The sequence below is a fragment of the Pteropus vampyrus genome, unplaced genomic scaffold (genome assembly GCF_000151845.1).
Source record: "Pteropus vampyrus isolate Shadow unplaced genomic scaffold, Pvam_2.0 Scaffold411, whole genome shotgun sequence".
Taxonomy (NCBI): domain Eukaryota; kingdom Metazoa; phylum Chordata; class Mammalia; order Chiroptera; family Pteropodidae; genus Pteropus; species Pteropus vampyrus.
Genome location: NW_011889192.1, coordinates 154,359 through 161,519, shown reverse-complemented (window position 1 = coordinate 161,519; position 7,161 = coordinate 154,359). Strand labels below are relative to the sequence as shown.

The 7,161-nt window shown below is 44.3% G+C and overlaps 1 pseudogene; it reads right to left on the bottom strand.

The window, feature by feature from the left end:
* Positions 1-1,209: 1,209 nt before the first annotated feature.
* LOC111731941 lies at positions 1,210-1,325 on the bottom strand (annotated as a pseudogene).
* Positions 1,326-7,161: the final 5,836 nt, after the last annotated feature.

Genomic DNA, 7,161 nt, shown 5'->3' with positions numbered 1-7,161 from the left:
CCACCCTTCACCAGAGGCTGGCACACATCCTAGAGACCAAATTCCTTTCCTTATTTATGATCAACATCAAACAACTCAAAATCCAACTAAATCAATGGCTGAGAACTGGTCAAGCTTTAAAGATCATCGAGTCTTAGGGGCAGATTACAACTTTGCTGGATTCTCATATTCTGTGCCCTGTGGGTGGGCAGGGGTGATTTTAAACAATTTTAGGATATATATATATATATCTCTTGAGTAACAATACTTTTCATTTTCCCAATGAGAGTCCATTTTTAACAGTTATCAGTTTGGTCAATGAGTCGCTATCTTCACCAGTGATTATTAAAAAACATTTCTGACATCACTATGCTAATCAGCAAATCAAGCTTCACTTATTGATAAGGTAATAACAGAAAGACTGGTATTAGCCACGTCTGGCGTTGAGACCCTTCTGACCCCTGGACTGTGTGTTCTTTTTTTAAAAAAAATTAAGGTAAAATTTGCAAAACATATAATTAACCATTTTGAAGTATACAATTCTATGGCATTTAATGCATTCATTATGTTGTGCACCCACCATATCTCTAGCTTCGAAACCTCTTCGTCATCCCGGAACACCTTGTCCCGTTAGATAACCTCTCCCCTTTTTCCCTTCTTCCCATGCCATGCAACAACCTGCTGTCTATCTCCATGAGTTTGCCTATTCTGGACATTTCATATAAAAAGAATCATACAATATGCGACCTTTTGTGTCAGAAGGAAGCCAGACTTCGCTTTTCATAATGTCTTTGAGGTTCGCCCAAGTCGTAGCATGTGTCAGTCGTTCATTCTCTCTCGTGGCTGAATAGTATCCCATTGCGTGGCGAGACCACGATGCTGGACCACGATTCATTTACCCATTCATGTCTTGATGGACATTTGGGGTGATTCTACCTTTTAGCTCTTATAGGTAGTGCTGCTATGAACATGCATGTACACGTTTTTGTTTCTGCGTGGACGTTTGATTTCATTTTGCTTGGATAAATACCAAGCAAGACATGGTGTTGCTGAGTCGTATGTTAATTCTATGTTTAACATTTTCGAAGAACAGTCAGACTCTCTCCCACAGCGGCTGCCCCATTTTACATTCCCACATTTTACATTCCCACCAGCAATGTATGCAGGTTCCGATTTCTCCACATCCCTGGGGTGATACACACTCTTTATTATTATTATCATTATTATTTATGCCTATAGCACCTGGTCTTCCTAGATGGTCTCCCATCCAAGTACTAACCAGGCCTGACCCTGCTTAGCTTCCGAGATCAGACAACAGGTTTATTCAGGGTGGCATGGCCGTAGACCTTTTCTTTTTACTTTCTTTTTTATTAAACACCTACAGCACCTGGTTTCCTAGGTGATCCCTCATCCAAGTACTAACCAGGTCTGACCTTGCTTAGCTTCCGAGATCAGGCATATTCAGGGTGACCTGGCCGTAGAGAATGCACATTCTTAATACCGAGCTAAGGCCTAAGTAACTAGCACACACATGACATTCCACTCTCTGTGCTGAAATCATATGGTAAAGCACAGACATTGGAAGGAACAAGCAGTTCACGGAAGAGGCAACCTGAGGGGTCGAGAAACAGGTAAAGACGCTCTGCCTTAAGGGGGAATGAAACTCAGATCACAGCCTCAACGAAAGACTGTTTTCTAGTCATCGGGTCAGTAAACACCCTTCTCCCATTTAAAAAGAAAAAATGCAGCTCGCTGCCAACATCCGTTTAATGTCATGGGTAGGAAGGCTACGTTTTCTAGGATTTGACATTTTCAGCGATCGAACTACTAAAAACAGAATGATGTCATTTGTTTCCGAAGACTATCGCTATACTAGAGCGATGCGAAAATAATGATAAAAGCGAGATATTTCATGGCAGACTTTGGGGGTAAGGTTAGAACTGTATTCCGTGAGTTATCTCAGGGTAAACGCTGCAGCCTCTACCGCCACCGGCAAGAATTCTTGGGGTAAATGAGAAAGGGGTTAGAAGACCTGACAGAGCCCAGGAGGTCGGCTGGATGTGAGCGATGAGCATTCTCATATGCCACCGGTGAGAGTGTAAATTGGTGCAACCGTTTGCAGACTCGTCCATCCTACTAGTCTAAGCAGATATCCTAGAGCAACTCACACAGATTCAAAGATATGAACCCACGAAGACATGCTTAAAATATTTATAGCTATTGATGGAGTTCAGGACACGCTACCCCAAAATATACGTGGCTCCTCGGCATAATGAAAGTTTTAAGCTGAAGGGATCTGAGAAACGGCAGGTGCAGGAAGGACCTTCTGACCTTTCCCTGAAGCAGGTCATGAGACCCTCATGTGAGAGGTGCCCCTCTGTACGTGGAGGAAAGAGATGTCCTTATCTGCAAGACAACAAGAAGAATGCGAACGAACAGGACTCACCACGTCCTCCCTTTTCGTCCCATCACATTTTCTACAGCCCTCTGCTCTTCATCATCCAATCTAGCATAAAAATACGTTCATATTTAACTTCGAGGCTTCACTTCCTTACGAAGCCTCCCTTGTCACATAAAACTTATATTATTAAGTAAATGTACATGCTTTTCTCTTGCCAATCTGCCTTTCGTGCTGAGACCTGGCAGAGAACCTAGATGAGTAGAAGAAAAAAGATATTTTTCCTCCCTTACACCACATTATTGCAGGAGGAACAAAATGGAAACAACCTAAATGAATAAACTACAGGTGTAGTCGTCGATTTGAATGACTCACAAAAATAATTTTGAGTAAGGAAGTTGCAAAAGCATAGATATCTTCTTATGCACAGACCAGACAGAAAAACACACGTGTGCTCTGAAAGACGTGTCTAATAATAGAACAGTCATGGCATCTTTATTAATAGCCAAAACTAGAAGCAACCCAGATGTCCATGAACAGAAATATGGATACATAAACCGTGGCAAATTCGTACGATGCAATTGTATATGGCAGTAAAAACAAACTGCTTGAACCCATAAAAACATGATAAATCTGCTAAACATAAGATCAAGAAGAAGAAACTGGACTAAAAGAATGCATCCTGAATGTTTCTATAAAGTTCAAATCAAGCAAAAGTAACCTTTGGTGCGGGAAGTCAGGGATGAGGGTCGAGAGTGACTAGGACGGGCAGAGGAGGGGTTTCCGAGATTTGGTGGTGTTCGGGTTCTCCGTTTGGTTGTACGAGTTCTCGGTATGAATGGTTCGCTTTGCAAAATTTCATCAAGCAACATTCTCACGATTTGTGTACTGTTTCGTATTTATGTTTGCCGTGGCCTTAAAACATGACCACAAACGATTTGACACTCCTCCTCCTGAGAGGTAAGGTCTGCGTCCCCACCCCTTGAACTTGGTTGGGCTCCTGTGATTGGTGGACCCAGAGAATATGGCGGAAGTGATGCGACATCACTTCCGAGAGTGGACGCTGAAAGGCCATGCCGCTTCCTCCTTGCCTACTGGGAACGCTCTTTCTTGGAATCCTGAGCCACTGGGCGAGAAGTCCGGTTACTCGGAGGAGGCTGCTGAGCTGGCAGTGCCACCTGCAGGCCTGCAGTCGACGGTCCCAGAGGCCCCACGGCTGAGGAAAGAAATCGTCTGGGACGCGGACTCTCTGGCCCCAGCCGTTGGGTCGCTCGCTGCAGCTGAGGTCCCAGACACCCTGGAGCAGATGAGAGCCGCTGGCCCTTGTGCCCAAGCTCCTGACCCCGACAGCCCATGAACATAAAAATACAGTGGTGACTGTTTTACATCGCTAAGTTGTTTTTTTTTTTCAATTGTGGTGAAAAACACATCACACGAAATTGATCATCTTAATGGTTAACTGTATAGTTCAGTAGTGTTACGTATATTCACATAGTTGTGCAACACATTCCAGAACTTTTTCATCTGGAAAAAAAGAAACTCTGTACTCCTCAAGCAACTCTCCCTCTCCCCTTCCCCCGGCCCCTGCCATCTACCAGCCCCTCTACTTTCTGTCTCAATGAATTTTGATGACTTCGGATACCGCATACAAGTGGAATCACACAGTCTTTGTCCTTTTGTGACTGGCTTATTTCACTTAGCATAGTGTCCTCAAGTTTCAGCCCGGCGGTAGCTTGTGTCAGCCTTTCTCTCCTTAGTTCACTGTACGTACATGCCACGTTTTTGTTGATCTATTCATCCATCGACGGACACAGGTTGCTTCCACCTTTGGCTGTTGTGAATATGGTAAGTTTTGAGGTGGTTCATTACACTACACCAAACAGAGGGAACAATGTTATGCCTCAATAAAACTTTACTTAAAAAAAAAAAAAAAAGGACTAAAGATGACCACACTTTAAAAAAACCGTGCTACCCAGCAAAGCATTCCTACAATAGAACAGTCATGGCATCTTTATTAATAGCCAAAACTAGAAGCAACCCAGATGTCCATGAACAGAAATATGGATACATAAACTGTACAAAGACCCAGCAACATGCAGGTGCTCCGGGAATGCAGCCCTATGACCCCTTCCGGAAGAAACAAAACACTTGCGTGCCAGACGGCACCATCCAGAGATGCATCCAAATAACGGAGACCGAGACGGTGCATGGAGAAGCTATAGCAGGTCTGGCGGTGAGCGCCGGATCGACTTAGACATCAAGACTGAAAAAGAGGGGGAATCGTGGTTACTCATGTGAATAGACATGAGAAAAACCTTGACCTTGTAAGGAAAAAATATGTAAATATATACTCTTTATAACTATATATGGCACTGTGTATCGTTATACACTTAGCTACGGATATGAAGAAGGTGGGGCAAGGTTGGAGGGATTATGACAGAGCTAATTTCTTCTCAATATCAGAAAACCAACGTTGAACTACATAGGACTTTTTTGTTTTTAGTAATTACAAAAACGACGACGACAAAGAATGACTGAGACTTCTCTGCCCTGCAGAAAGGGCTTCTGTACGGAGTCGTGGCCCTGCCCTCAGCGCTGTTCTCCAGGCTCTGTGCGACCTCGTGACACTGAATTTACTCACTTTGCTGAGGTTCAGAGAAGGCAAGCACCTGGCCCAAAGGTGCACAGTTGGTGGTGCGAGGGGACCAAACTTAGGTATGTCTGATGCTTGATCCTGCCCGCCACCCCATCCCTGCAGGCCTGGCCTGCTGCCACCAGCCTTGGGAAGCCCCCAGAAGAAGTTCTGGCGTAGGGAGAATGTCCAGTTCTAGGTCTTAACGGGTGAGTCAGCCATTAATTTGGGTGGACTTGGGAAAATGGCTTTCTAGCCTTCATTTCCTCATCTCTAAGACAGAAAGAATGGTCCTTTATCATTCATTCATTCGTTCAATTACAATGACAGAAAGCATCCTCTGTGTCAGGCCCTGGGTCACGACAGGGCAGAGTGCCGTCATGAAGGCAGCCCAAGGGAACGGCCGCATACCGAGGGCGTCGGGGAAGGCCTCTGGAGGGAGGAGGGACACTGGACCTGAGAGCCCACGGACGGGAGGGCATGCCCGCCAAGGAGAGCACGGACAAGGCAGAGAAGCGAGATCCTCGCGGTGGGGGCAGGTTACCCCGGCCCCTGGTAATTGGATCTGTCACTTTCCATTCATTTTGCCTGTTTCGGATTTTTATACAAATGGAGGCATGGCTTTTTCCATTCAAAATGATTTTGACAAATACGTGGTGACAGAAAGAAATCTAACTATGGGAAGTGAACACACAGTGTAAACATACATATGCCTTACCGTTAAAGTGTACAGCTGAAACTTACTGGATTTCGTTAACCAATGTCACCATAAAAATAAATAAAATTAAAACGAACAAACAAAAAAATGATTTTGAGATTCATCCATGTTGTTTTGTGTATTGGTTTGGGTTCCTTTTTACTGAGTTAAGTAGTCCATTGGATGGGTACGCCTTGATTTGTTTATACACACGTCCTTCATGAGGACTATATGTTTGTGTCCCCACCCCCATTCATATGTTGAAACTTGACCCCCAATGCGATGGTATTTGAGGGCGGCACCTCAGGGAGGTGATTTGGTCACGAGGATAGAGCTCTCCTTACTGACATTAATGTCTTATAAAAAAGACCCTTCCCCCTTCTGCCAGGTGAGGACACAGTGAAGAGACAGCCATCTATGAACCAGGAAGTGCGTTCTCCACGGACACCGAATCTGCCAGCATCTTGACCATGAACTTCTCAGCCTCCAGAACTGTGAGATATAACATTCTATTGTTTATAAGCCTCCCGGTCTATAGTATTTTTTTTTTTTAATAGCAGCCTTAATAGACAAAGACAATGAGCATTGGGGTTGTTTTCAATTTGGGGCTATTACTAATAAAGCTGCTGTGAAAATTTGCACAGGTCTGTATGGACATATGCTTTCATTTGTATATTTAGCTTGGAAAGGAATAGCATAGGTTAAATGTTAGGTTTCAGTTTTTAAGGAACTGCCGATTTGTTTTCCAAAATGGAGGTACTATTTCATATTTCCGCCAGTGGTGCATGAGCGTGTCAGTTATGCCGCATCCTCACGATACTCGGTCTTTTAAATTATAGCCATCCTCATGGGTGAGTGATGGTGGCTCATCATGGTTGTCAGAGGCATTTTCCTAATGACTCATGATACTGGCCAGTTTTTCTTATCTTTATTGGCCATCCATGTATCTTCTTTGGTGAAGTGTTTGTTCAAACCTTCACTCGTTTCTTTTGGGTTGTCTTATTGAATTGTAAAAGTTCTTTATATATTCCGGATCGAGTCCTTTGCCCAAAAGATGTATTGTAAATATTTTCTTCCAGTCTGTGGCTTGAGTTTTGATTTTCTTGTTGGCGTCTTTTGAAGCTCGTGCTTGTTTTTATGTCCAAAAAGGGGAGAAATTCAGTGCAGGTGTGCTGCTTCAAGCCCAGCTGGTTTGGGCATCACTCAGAAATTAAGATAAAGCAAAGCTGAGACAGACTCTGACATCATAACTCACGTCTGTTGTGAAGGTTTCTGCATTTTGAGTCGGGCAGGTAAAGGGCCAGGCTAGTTTTAAGTTGGACACTGACCCCTGCTGGTAGATTGCTCTTTGGGACACCTGGTGCTGGCCTGAGGAGGCCCCAGGAGAGCTCAGAAGGCTGCCTCCTGCCGGAGGCTGTGGGGACCCACATGGCAGATGGTGCCCTGAGTCTCCTG